Genomic DNA, 14497 nt, shown 5'->3' on the forward strand with positions numbered 1-14497 from the left:
GAAGGTTTGTTGGTGAGTTGACCCAAAGATTTAAGTGCGTCATACTCGTCCTTTGCTGTCTTAAGGGCGTCTTCTACAGCCTTACCGAAGAGCCCGTTAGGTTCAACAGGCATGTTTATTAGAGTGGCCTGCGTTTCGGGTCTAAAACCTGACTGGCGCAGCCATGCATGTCTTTTAATAACAGTCCCCTGTGCAAGGACTCTTCCGGCATTGTCAGCCGCATCAGAGTTGGTTTTAAGAAGACCGCTAGACACTGCTCTCACATCTGCAGCCACCTGTGCTAGCTGGGACTTCAGTGGCTCTGGGGAAGACTAAAGTAAATCCAAAATTTCATCCCATTTGTGGCAGTTGTAACTGGCCAAAAGTGCTGCATTGTTCGCTATTCTGGTTTTATAAGCCACAGAGGAGGAGATCTTTCTGCCCATGGAGTAAATCTTTTTGCTCTCCTTATCGGGTGGAGCCTAAGAGGAAGCAAGGGGTGTGCCCGCTCTTTTTGTAGTCACAACTAAGGAGTCTGGCTTCAGTTACCCTCTGATATATAATGGGTCTGAAGGTGCGGGCCTAAATTTCTCTACACGTGGGTTTACAGCCCGTGTGAGATTAGGGGTCTCTAAAATGGTTGTAGGATAAACTGGGACACTGTTTTTTTGGCCCCAAGGATTTATTCCGCAAAGTCCTTATCCTCCTGTACCTCCTGGGCGTCAATTTGAAAGTGCTCAGACGCCTTGTCTAGTACCTCATTAAGGAGGGGTTGATTATCAATAGGAGAATCGACAAATGGAGTGTCTTGGTTAAGAGGGGAGTTTATGGAGTACATATTAGCTTCTTGGTCAGCATCTTGGTCCTCGTCATCCCCATAATAAGGGTCTGCTGTATCCTCATCACCAAACTGAGGGTCAGTTGCCTCTAAAAAAGAGAGATCTTCTTCGTGGTCTGATTCTGGGTCATAGAGATCTATGACTGTACTTGGTAATGGAACATTAGTACGGGACCTCTTAGAAGGGGGTTGAGTCGGTAGAACAGATGCTTGTGAACCAGAGGGAGCTGAGGTGGGGAGAGTGGAAACTCTTAAAGTAATCATGGTTCTTCTCGTAAAAATTGGCCATAAAGGTCACTCTTCTCATTACTCTTTCTATGTCTTGAGAAGACCATTCCTTGGAACTTGGATAACCACAGGTTGAGGGGATCTGTGGAGGTACTACCTTAGATTTTTCCTTGTGAAATATGTGCCTGGATTCTCTAGGTTTTTCCTTCTGATGGGTTTTATCCCTAAGAGGGCTCTCGTCCTTATGAGGAGATTTAGAGAATTTCTTGTGATGTGAAACCCCCCCTCAACCCTGTGGCCCTGAGGTGTGTTTAACCGCCTTTTTGGGGCCTACTACTATATCGGATGCCGAGCGTCGATTTTCAGATGTGGGTAGGGCCGAAGCTTGGTCGACCTTCGGATGGAGCTTTACAAGTGACACCCTTGCCATCTTTCGACGGTTGGGCCCTGTCGTGTGGGGGGTGGGGGATCTCGAGCGAGATTGCCCAGAGGACTGGACCTCAGCTGACCTTTCCCTGGGTGTCGAATGCTGTGGATCACTCGACCCATGTGTCGAGTCTCGACCTGGGCTTATGTGCTTAGTGATGTGTGTCTTTGTAGCGCCACCGAGTCCCCACAACATGCCCGCCGGCCTGTCCTACAGGGTCGGGGGCCTGCCCTTGGGTAGCTGTAGCTAACCCGTCGCCCTCGCCGTCCGAAAGTGCGGCGTTGCTGCCCTCGCTAAGGGCGCCTTCTGCCTCCATGGCCTCGAGCTGCTTGGCGTGGTGGGCCCAGCGTTTCGTGGAGCGGACCTTTAACGTCGTTGGCTTGAAGAGACTGCACTCTCGAGTTAGAGTTCAGAAGGCCGGATCCACTTTAAGAGGATCAGAACGAAATGTGTCCAAGGTCACATGGTTGAAGTGTACAAAAAGTCTTGAAAAGGTTCACAAAGAGTTGGACCAAAGAAAGGGACCAGTTAGATGGTCAAGGCGGCCAGCCCAGTCCAGAAGGTTAAGGGATTATTATTACCTTGTAGCAATCTTTAGAAAGGGAGGCCTGGCGGACACGGTACCTTAAAGTGGCGAGAATACTCCAGCGGGGGCAGTTGTTCCTGACAGCGGATGCAAATCGGTGCTTCGTCCGGGGAAGAGTGGATCTCGTCGGGGAGGAAGACAGGAGTCCGTTGCACTGCCAGGGAAGAAACCAGCCGCGGAGTTCTCAGGTAAAAGGAGCGGTCCTTTTATTCGCGGCCCAGTGGTAAGTGGCTATCCGGTTGCCGGGGTGCTTGGCACGGGCAAGTCGACCACAAGATGTCCTGGGATGTGAGGAAAAGAAGGTAAAATGGTTGTGCCCACCAGTCAGGGGAAGAAGCCTCTCCAGCCGGGAGATCTTCTCTGTCGTCGGGAAGTGGCGAGTCGGTTCCGCAGGGCTCCACCGGTGGTGTCGTCGTGGTAGGTCAGCTCAGCTTCTCCCTCGTCGGATTCTCAGGTCCTGTGGCGACTTCTGAAGTTCCAGTCCCCAAAGCCCTGCTTTTATGCAGCACACCCCCATTCACTCAGCCTAGCTGTCAATCAAACATGCTAAGTGGTGAGCCGGCCGGCTCACCACTTGGGCCAATCACACAAGAGTGCGACTTGAGTTACCAAGGTAACTCAGTCCAGGGTGCCTAAACCCCCTCCCACACCCCCTGTGGTACCCAGACAGAGTGGCACCACTTTTGGAGGCTTCTGTGGAGAAGCCCGCAAAAAAGTGGAACAAAGGGCTCGACTTGGGTTGGAGTCACAGAAGAGAACACAAACACCATTTTAGAATCGAGTCCTGGCAAAAAATACCAACCGGCGAATTAATATTAAATAAATAAACCGGCGGTATGTTCGAGGCTATGAGAATTAAATAATTAAAGTTGGTAGCCTCGAACAATGGGAAAATCCCATAGGGAAATATATTCGCGGTCGAATATAAAAAGTAGTATCCACTGCCACCAGCCAAAACTCGATCAGGGGGGACGGAGACGTGCCCCCTCGACTAACGGACCCCGGGGCAATCGAATTGCCCCAACCAGTACGTCCACAATATGATGGTTTGTACCCGTTTCTGTTAATAATTTGGGACTAGTAAAGCCAATGGTGACTTTACATGTCCTGGGAGACAGTAGTCAGTCCCAGGGTATGGAGTCTATGGTGGGGTGTCACTATGACACCCCTGTGTCACTGCACAGAGGGTGCTGTGTAACACACATAGTAAAAACACATGAGACCCTATGGAGTAAAGGACCACATAGCCCATAAAACACATTAACAGTCAAAGGAACACCATAAATCATGTCCAAGAGTGGGAGAAAGAGTCTCACTCTTGGCAGGAGAAAAAAACAAACTCCAGAAATCCAGCAAAGCTGCTGGGGGACTCACTAGGATAGGAAATTCAGCCTAAAGAGAGAATTCTCCCTAACACAAAGGGACTAGGTGTATGCAAGAGGCCATGAGGCCCAAGAGACTTTGAAACCACCAAGTTGTTAGGGTCTGGTGCGTAGAGAACTGTAGGATGGTTTGTTGAATGGCTTCCATGCTTTCCAGGAGTGGAAAAGGCGTTGTGTAGAGTAGTATATATAACTGCTCCTAGGAATTGGATACTTTGTGAGGGACTGAGTTGGGATTTTGTAGCACACAGAGAGCCCCAGGTTGAACAGAGTATGGCAAGTTACTTGCAATTTTTGAAGCAATTCCTCCAGAGACTGGGCTTTGAGAAGCCAGTCATCTAGGTAGGGGTATAGATGGACTGTTCTTAGCCGAAGGTAGGCTGCCACTGACCCCAGACCTTTTGTGAAAAACCTGGGAGTAGAATTTAGCAGGTAATGAGACCTTCCTATTGTGAATCTAAGAAACTGATGGTGGTGTTTGTAGATGGGGGATGTGAAAAAAAACATCCTGTAGATTTACAGATGCCCTCCAATCATTTGGATGCAGAGAAGCCAGAATCTGAGGAATGGTTACCACGTGGAAGGTATCTAGAGAAAGAAATTTGTTGAGGTCTGAAAGGTCCAGAATTGGACAGATCCCGTCTGATTTCTTTGGGATCAGAAAGTAACGACAGTACAATCCCTTGCCTACTTCCTCTTGAGGAACCAACTCTATCGGCTCCTAGAACAAGGAGTTTTTGAATCTCTTCCAGGAACTCCGGGGATGAGTTTTGGAGCTTTGTAGGAGAGGATGGTGGAATAGCCGCAAGGGGAGGCAGTAACCATGCTGAATAATATTCAGAACACACTAGCAGGGTTGTATGCTCCTTGATGGTTGCAGCGGAAGGTTTGTACATACCTGGAGGCAAATCAAATAGACTTCTTCGGCACTTGAGCAGAATTGGAAGAAGAGGGAGGGCCCGATTTAGTTTTGGGTCTATATCTTCTCTTTTTAGAAGAGTAGTAGGATTTAGCAAAAGTGGCAGAACCACTGAATCCTTGTGTACGTGGTTTAAATGCTTTACACTTTTGGTGATATGGTTGCTTCACCGAAATTAAGCTAAGGGTTTTAGCTGTTGTAATACTGGCCTTACGTTTCTGTATGACTTTATCTGTAGATGGATCGAACTATATTTTGCCATCAAATGGAATATCAATCACTGTCCCCTGGATATCTTGGTGGAGGGAAGAGGCCGACAAATATGCATGCCTACACATACAGACTGCACTAGTGACTGCCCTTGCAGTGGTGTCAGTGAGGACTTTGACTACTTTAAACTGTTGGATAGCAGCTTCTCTGCCCTCTGAAATCCCGAATGAAAATTAGTCTGCGGCTTCCTGAGGGAGCATGTTAGTGAAGCGCTCAAGATTCTCCTAATTAAGGATATTGAATCCCGCCAGAACTGTAGCAGTGTTAACCTGCCCAAGTTTTAAGATTGAGGTGGTGTACGACCTTTTACCTTGGGTCTCCCATGCTTTTCCGTTCTTGTCTAGCAGTGAAGCTGCAGATGGAGAAGGGTCTTTCCCCTTTGCGCCAAGGGCAGCAGAAATGCCTGCTGATTGAGCTGGAAGGTTACCCTCGAGTATGAATGGTTCGTCCTTAGGCACCTTGTATTTGTTATCTAGGGCCATGGAGATGTGAAGATCGGAATGAGGCTTTCCCCAACGAGCAAGAATGTGTTCTAGAATGGACAATTCCATGGGAAGTGGAACTTTTGACTGCTTGTGTGGCAGTTTCGCAAAAACACCAGCTGTTTCCGGCTTATCCTTTGGAAGGATTTCTAGAGCCTGCATGCCTATAGTCACAATGTCATGGAACCCCTTAGATGGTGACTGAGTGGTGTCCTCCTCTGAATCAGTCAGAGTCCTTTGAAAGGTTTTGTTTTATTTGGGTGGAGGAGCAGGGTCCTTGTTGTCCACTGGTACCGTGACAAGGTTGGTAATAGGGTCGATGGGTACTGATCCCCGAGGTAACATGGGTAACATTTTGTCCTTGATGCCTTCAGCCAAAACTTCTAGGAAGGGCTCAGAAAGCATTGTGTCCAGCACACTGTTAGAGATGTCGTTAACCATTTGGGAAGGGCTATGTAGAGGCTCTTCTAGTCTGATAAGAGAAGTAGAAGAGTCAGCCCCATTAGGCAGTTGGTTAGGATTGTAGATGTTCAACACTAAGGGTCTAGGCACCAGAATGTTGGTTAGAACCAGCTGGGGCCCAAGTTGTGTTGGTACCGGTGTAAGTTGACCCAAATTGTCCTCAGAGAAAATGGAGGCAAAACGTGAGCAGTTTGAGCTCTCACTGGAGTGCTGAAAAATTGTTCTGGTGGAACCATAAAACATTTTGAAGCCAGACAGCACCCTGCTGGAGTTAGACAGGGTGCATCAAACGAGATCCAGGCAAGCCTTCTTCACTCGCACAGATGTTCTTGCTAGGGTGCACTTTTACAAGGTGAAAGAAGAAATAATTCAAGAGGCAAGGAACTCAAAGCATATTCAGTTCAGGGACGCAACAGTTCTGCTTTATCATGATCTGGCAAACAGCACTACTGAAAAGGAAAGGAAAGCCTCGAAGCACCTCACTGAACGGCTGCAGGAGCAGAATGTACCGTACCGTTGGTGCTTCCCCACATCACTGAACTTCACTTCGGAGGGCAAGCAATGGCTAGTACATAATCCCACATAAGCTGGAAAATTCCTTAACCCTGGGGAGGAGAGTGACGATGGAGGGAAAGGCGAAACACACCCTGTGGCCTCTGGGGTGGCGCCGCAGCTGGCTGGTCTCTGGTGCAGCGCAGGCGTAGAATCCGTGGCCCACCCCAGAAACTCAAGAAGCCGGAAAAGGGCTGATCCTGACCTGCTGAAAAGATCTGGACGCAGTGTCCACCACTAGTGCTATGTCCGCCCTCTCACCTACAAACGGGAGCCAACCCTAGTCGGGGGTTTGAACGAAGCGACAGTCTGTCGGAGGGTGCCGAAAACATTAATCAAGATAAGATCCAATTCTCCACGTTTAAAGTTGATTCGAAAGAGCTGGTTAGCCCTCTACATGATGAGCAAAGTTTCATTATTTTTCTTTTAATGCCAAAGGTTAAGCCAGGAGCCTCGTGGCACCCAACACGGTCGATGGCGGGCCGATGCCGGATACCCCGTTGGTTGAGGGCTGTACTCAACACCACAAGTTTTGGGGTGGGGCTAACAAAAGAGGTTACTAGGGGGAGTTGGGGGAAAATAGGTTTAGAGCACATAGACTATCTTACATAAGATACATCATTCACATTGAGGAACAGGCGGATGGATATGAGACACACAAAGGTTACGCAAAGACCGATCAGCGGGGGAGGGCCGGAATTGGAGCAGAAAGGGGCTCCATGACAGGTGGAGTGAGCAGGGAACTGCAGTTCCTAACGTGGAACGTAAAGGGCCTCAATTTCCCGGGGAAAAGGAAATCGGTGGAGCGTAGACTAGCTCAAATCTCTGCGGGTGTGGTTTACCTGCAGGAGATCCATCTCCTGGAGGTGGACGAGAAGCGGGTGCGCTTTAGCAGATTCAAAAAACGGTACTTCGCAACGTCAGGGGAGAAAAAGAGGAGTCGCCCTCCAACTGAGTGAAAATGTCCCCTAACACACGTAACGGTACAGCGGGATCCCATGGGTAGATTTTTAATGGTCATGGGGCACCTGCTGGAGCAACCCATGACCTTTTGTCGCCATCTACTGCCCGAACAGTGCACAAGAGCGGTTCCTAATCAACCTAATTCCAAGCATTATGGCATTTGCTGAGGGGCATTTAGTGATGATGCCCTTAAGATGTATTTGGCAGACAAATCGGCAATGACATGAACATATACCAAACAATTCTATTGTGTCAATGGGAACAAAGCAAACCGACTCTTAGCCCACAACTGGGAACTAAGATGATCTCCCCTAGTGTTGCAATGCTTGATAAATAGGCATCAAGCAAACATCTATCCTATAAACTGCTTTAGGAGCATTTGCAGCAAATCCAGTGGAATATTAAGTTGACAGAGCCAGAGATAAAGTGGAGCAATTGGAGGACAACAGGAGGGGGGAAATCTCCAAGGGAAGATAATAGCAGCATCATTTTGCATAATACAGTACAAGTACTTAACAAAGGAGCTACTACACCTTCCCCCTCTTACTCGCTCACCTCCCCACTCTTACTTTTTCCTATGCACTTACTCTATCTGAATGGTCCCTGGACCTAGTATGATAGTATCTTTGTTCAGCTCCGCCCCCCTCACTTGTTTTTCCCCCTCCCCCTCCAGCACTATCTGAAATGTCTAGGGCTTATTGCAATACAAAATAGTCCCAATTGGCCAAGTGGTCTCGCGCCCCGTGACGTGTGTCTAAACAGACCTCAGGGGATGCAAGCAAGCAAAAAACGTACATCAGTTACATATATACAAAAGGAGCCCCTTACAATCAGCAATGACATAGTATGACACATTTGATACCGCCCCCAATTCATTTCCCTTTGAATTAGAGGTGATGATTGACCAGTGTGACAAATATGACACCTTAGACCACCATATTTAGTAACAGGTTGCAATCTCCAGTTTTACAGACATTCTTTGTTTGCGAGAACACAGCGTTTCTGTTTCTCATAGGCAAGCTGTGCGTAGGAGACTGGCGCATACCAGGCCTCCCAATCTCTAAGTTTCGATTCTCGCTCTGGAGTTCAGCCCGCTCTCCGGGGCCTCACTGGGCTCAGAAAGGGGGGCCGTAAAGAAGAACATAATTCAACTCTTTAAATGCTAGTTTCGTACATTGCTATTCTTTCAAGAGACTCACTAGCATTTATGTACTGATTAAATGCCTTGCTCCCTGTCTTCAAGGATATATGAGGGAGGGAATCGGGCATTTCTGTCTGGCTCTCAAGTGTAATGTTTCAACATGTTTTCGTAGTCTTGGACCATTGAAGCGAAATAATATCTACAGCAAAGCAGTTTTACATGAGGCAAAGAGGAAAAGTTAAAGAGGACAGACAGAAAGCAAAATGGCGATTCTAGTCATCTTAAAATGGCCGCACTCTAGCTGGGCCAATAGCTACGTAATAACTAATGAGCATGTATTCTTAACACTTTAAATGAGGCGATTGGTCTTCGGCCAACCAATTATCCTACATCTCCTTCCACTCAAGGGGTGTCCAGTTTTCCTGGACTGACAAATATGCTTGTCACACTAGCTGATGGATGAAATGTTATGTCCATTTTCATGTTCAAAAACCCCTCCGCCCCTTTCAAATGGAGGAACCTGAAATGAGTCAAAGACTTCTTCCTATTTGGGGAGAACTAACAAGAAATGGTGAAGAAACACGTCGTCCTGAGGTCTTTAACCTATGTGTCTGCCAATCTCACCCCGCAAAAACCAGTCATCTTCTAGGTAACAAAAAGACAAGGATCCTCAACCTGCGACGATGGGCTGCTGCCGCTATTACCTTCATAGACTGTGCGGAAGCAGCAGTAAATCTGAAAGGGTGCAAGGCAAACTGTCAGCAAGTACTTCTAACAACAAACGGCACAACATTTTCTGATGGACTGCGACGTGGAAATGCACATTGTGCAGATCTCATAAGGCAAGCCAATCTTGCAGTTCCAGTGCCTGGAGGGTCTGGTTCAGCGTGAAAATTATGGGGTTACTCTGATGTAAAAGTTTTTCAGGAGAAGAAAATCCATAAAAGGCTCCATCCCACTCCTCCTGACGTATGAATATGGTAATAGCACTACTGCTCCTTTCAGCAAAAGCTCAGCGATATCCTCCAAGACCAGTGTTCGGAGTACGTCTGCGCAAACAGGGTTGTGTGGTAAATTCATACCTATGACACTGCAAACCATTACACAGCTCCCTGTAGTGTGTAGCTTCACAAATACACATAGGGGGCACCTTGTTTGTTGCATCCTAACCTTGATGATGGTGAAAACCGCTGTAAACAAATATTCTATACTAGTCTTTGCATAGGTGACATTTGAAAGAGCAATTGGTGGAAGGAATGAATGTATCCAGTAAATCTTGGGTGAACGTTTGCCACTGAAATAAATATTAACGATAACATTTTACTAATTATATTGATCTGGGTAGATTGTTATCCCAAAGTGCATGTTCACAATGATATTATAGGACTAGGGTCCGATACATATACACAATTGTAAAACCATTTAATAGATCAACTAATTAAAATACAGTGAGGAAAGTACTGATTAGATTACAAACTGTGTTTTAAAAGGTTTCAGATTGTTAATTTACTCACTCTCCAGCAGTGGAGAGATAGAAAACCCTCAACCCATGGGAGCAATTCAAAGTAATTCAAATGAACTTTTTATAGCACATTCTGTACACACTTAACCTAGTCTTGAGGAGGACTTTAAGGTACTTTATGAAGTGTGAGCAAGCATTTCTAAACCTTTGCCTGGGGTGAAAAGGCAGATACATTTTCAATGAAAGAAAGGTAGACACTGTCTTAAAGTACGTTGTTGGCCACCACTTTGCAAAATTAATTATGAAAGCTTTAAAATTACCCAGACTGGAAGGCACATCCAGCCCGAACAGCCCAATTCGAACAAGTGGCTGCATATTGAAAAAGCATCACATGATGTTGTTCCTGAACAGATATTTTGTAATTCAACGAACTGCAAATTATTGTCACACAAGCGGAGTAGGGTTGGAGCCCTCAAGACCTTTGTGACATTAGAGGAATGAGCTAATAGCATACCCTACTTGTTGGAGAGCTCTACTGCTTTGGAACACAACAGGCGTACTATTTTAGGGTATTATATGCTCCTGTGGCAGAGCTGGATTATACTGGGATCCATTTTGTATCTCAATTTAGGGTAAACTGGGTCATGAAGCAATTTTCTGCCTGAAACAGTATAACCTAGACTTTGCTGAAAACTAGTACTATTTACATTAAGATAGGCCCAGAGAGACCACTTAGATCTTTCAAGGACAAGTGGGGTGCCCCTGCAGTTACATGGCTAACATCTTTAAGGGCCACCCTTTAAAATGGAAACCTGTTTAACTTTACAAGGCAATCTTTGCTTTAGATACACATTTTGGCCAGCAGAATTTAGACTGAAACAGGGGAGCTGGCTTTGACTCGTTATGTATGCAGTCTAGTAGTCCCAAAACTAATATTAATTTAAATGACAGACTGGCATACAAGATATGTTTTAGCCAATATTGTATCCCTGCAAAATGGATAAACCATCTGGTTCATACCCTGAGACTGTCAGAGAGGAGTGGGGTGTCCCCTGGTACATACTTAGTGTTTTTCATGTGCAAAATGCATCAGATGTTTGGAACAAGATCTTTAAAGGCCAACCTTTCTATTGGGAACGGATGTACGTTAATATCACGAAAACCAAAATCCCGAACTACAAAATCACAAACACAATAGGTTCGCATTTTGTAATTCGAGTTTTATTTATTTTTTGTGCCCCGCAACACATGTTGTGTATGCAGGGAACAACCCTGCAGACCAAAATACAGAATTAGTCGGGCGTGGGACACCACCGCACCCCCATCTTCCCCCTAATTCAGTATTTTGGAATACAAGATTATTGTAGCCCCAAAATGCGGGGCTTTGGGTAATGCAGGATTTTAAATACAGTATTTTTGTTGAATACCATTGGGAACACAAGTTAAACCGGCCCAGCTGCCAATATTCTTTAATTGGATGTTCGGATTGCCACCAAGCCTGCAGGCCAGATTATAGTAAAAAATAAGATAAGGGTGGGAAAACTGATAATTCGATGGAATTGGAAAACTAACAGAAAAATCAAGTTGGAAGAGTGGGTAGAAGGGAGAACTGACCTTGCCACTACGGAAGGAGTCATATAGCATGCAAGAAGAAATGATGCTAAATTTGGCACAATTTGGCAGGAGTATTTAGAACTTTGTGAATGATTACTTACTTGACCATTAAGTTTGTGAATGGGTCGGAATATGATTGACAGACCCAGTTGGAGGCAGTTAGCTATTGGAGTTTCATTGTTAGGTTCTAAATTGATATGCATTACCTTGTAATGGCATTGCAGATATCCGCACATTCAATTAACTTAATGTTTTAAAACATTTTTTTTTTAAAATAGATTTTTATTGGCATATTCAATTTTAAAAAGATTTACAACTGCCCCTTACCTGGGACGTCATTTCACCAAAATGCCAGGGGTAGCGGAAGTGACATCACACGACCCTTGACCCACCTGATGACATCACAGGAAGGGATGTCATTTGACCCCACCCCGGAGTGATATCACGGGGAGCGATGGAACATGACCTTTCCACCATTGACAAAACAGGAAGTGGCATCACATAGCACTGTCCACTACGAAAAATATGGTTACGATATCACTAAGGTGATGCACATTTCATATAAGAATGGATCGCCATATGTATCGTTAAGATCAGTGTGTATAGGCCCATATTACCAAATTACTGTGAATGCAAGCAGACGTCCATAACCAAATGATAATGGTATTATATAGCACTTACACTTAAGCGCTTTATATCGAAGAAATATACACCCAATATCACTCAACCTGTTTTGGTACTCATTTACCAACCTCAGAAGGATGAAAGGCTGAGTTGAGGTGTTTAAGAACAGACTAAATCAGTGACTCACCCCCTGAAGTGTGCCTGAAATAAACCTTAATGAGTCTAGCAATTATTGTATAGAATTCCAGAAAGACACATTATTCCTATTCTTTCTTATCTAGGGTCAGTGCTGAAAGTGTTAGACTTGTGGCACTCCTGTTCTTATTTTTCTTCTTTTTTTTTTTTTAAGGGGCCTGAACAAGAAAGCCAGCCACTCCAGAAGTAAAGAGCCATATGGTGGAGCTTGCATTACAAAAAAAAAAAAAAAAAAAAAATAATAATAATAATAATAATAATAATATATATATATATATATATATATATATATATATATATATATATATATATATCTCTCATTTTTTTATTTAAAAAAAGTTTTTTTAGAGGTTGCAAGGGAGACCTCAGAGGTCGCAGTTGAGACCCCTGGCGACCCATAAATGACATCCCTGCCCCCCCTTTAGTCCCAACCAATGACCAATGTGTGTCTTTTTCGCCGTCTGGTTATAGTCCAATTTCCCATTGACTTGTAGTCCATTCCCGCTTTGAATTTTCTCTCCCCCCCCCCTCTTGTAAGACCCTTGACTCCAAAGCTGGTGTCCACCGTTTATACCAAGCCCAAGAGTTTCATCTTCCTCGGGTACCATATTCCTGTGGTGTCTTTCTGTAAGAATGTCATTACTAAGTCCCAGTCCCCTACAAAGCCCTTGTTGTTGCCCTGTAAAGAGTAAGATACCCATTCTAGAGCCGCAAAGTGCCATACCTTACCCACCCAATCATGCTCCATAGGCGGTTCCTTTGCTTTCCACTTCTGGGCTATCACCAATGCCCCTGCCATCATTAGGATCATGTTTACCTTCCTTTGTGCTTTCGAGGGTAGTTCTTCTAATACTCCTCCTAGACCCAAGATTGCAAGACCTAAGTTTCCCTTCACCTGGATCGCCAGAATTTCTTCAATTGCCTCTTTGATCTTTCCCCCAAAACCGGCGGACCTGAGGGCACTCCCACCAAATATGACTTGACGACCCATCCTCGCCACATACCCTCCAACATTCCTTGGACAGCTTCAGGGAGATCTTGTATAGCGCCACAGGGGTACGGTGACATTGAAACATGAACTTTACCCATATCTCCTGTATTTAAATTGAGCTTGTGTGCTTGGGTATTGCATCCCACAGTTCTACCCATGCTGCCTCCTCAATTGGACATCCCAGTGCCCCATGTAGCATCTATACCCAACCGCTGTATATTGTTTGATATACTTGTAAATTGTCCCCACAATGTGTTTTTGCCCCGAGTCTGATCGTAATAGCGTTTCGAAAAGGTGTTAGGGGCCTTGTTGCTACCTCCCTAATAGTTGGATTCAGCATCAATGTCTCAGTTGTGTGCATCAGAATCTCTCACCCGCTTCCAGAAAAAAAAATCTACTTTATAATGATTAAAGGATTTCACCTCTCCCCCCCCAAACATGGCCCCTAGCTTAAGACATCCTCCCTTCTCCCCATTACTAAAGCTAGCTATTCCCCCCCATTGCCGGAGTGAATGGAGAGTTATGGAGTATAGGGGTAAATGGAGACGGGAAGGTGGTGAATCCCGCTGTAGTGACCAATTCGTCCCATGATTCCACCATAAGATATCCAATCCTGCTGCAGTAGAGATTATGTGGTCTGTCCTTCTTAGGTTTCCAAAGCACCTCTTCCAGGTGGCCTCCTGCTACCGCCTTGACCATTTGTCTCCAAACCTTTTGCCCATCTTCTTTCAACCAGTCCCCAATTATCCTGATCTGTGCCACTATTTAATATGCCCGTATATCTGGTTCGGCCATTCCTCCCCTATTTCTTGATGTGGTCATTACATATCTGGCAAAACTCGTTTCTTTTATTCTTCCATAAGAATTTCCCTATGTGCCTCTTTACAGCTCGAAAGAAGGACCAAGGAACTTTCGTCTGCAATGTCATAAAATATAGGCGTTTCGGGAGTACAACCATCTTCAACACATTGATTCTTCCTATCCATGAGATCATCAATGTGCCCCATTCTTGTAGCAGTCTCTTGATTTTCCCCAGTAGAGGGGAATAGTTTGCTTCGGATAATGATTCCATATCTTTAGTGATGTTGACCCCTAAATATTTTATAGCCTTGCCTGTCCAACTATATTGAAAGAGACTTTTAAGCTCCTGTTCCTTCTCCACTGATAGTCAGGTTCAGGGCCTCAGATTTGTAAAAGTTTATTTTTAACCCTGCTACTAGCCCAAACTTTGACAATTCAGTATTCGAGGCCCTGATAGACCTTTCCAGTTTGTTGAGTGCTAGAAGCATGTAATCCGCAAATGCAGCCATTTTATGGATCTGACCTCCAAATGGTATTCCTACAATTTCTGGCATTTCTCTTATTGTGGCCAAGCAGGGGTT

General features: G+C 45.3%; 1 protein-coding gene across 5 annotated transcripts in view; it reads right to left on the reverse strand.

The window, feature by feature from the left end:
- TTC13 (tetratricopeptide repeat domain 13) overlaps window positions 1–14497 on the reverse strand; it is a 1871796-nt gene that overhangs the window by 1065226 nt on the left and 792073 nt on the right. The window lies entirely within an intron of this gene.

Source organism: Ambystoma mexicanum, chromosome 4p (assembly GCF_040938575.1).
Source record: "Ambystoma mexicanum isolate Mex_15411 chromosome 4p, UKY_AmexF1_1, whole genome shotgun sequence".
In the NCBI taxonomy this organism is placed as follows: Eukaryota; Metazoa; Chordata; class Amphibia; order Caudata; family Ambystomatidae; genus Ambystoma; species Ambystoma mexicanum.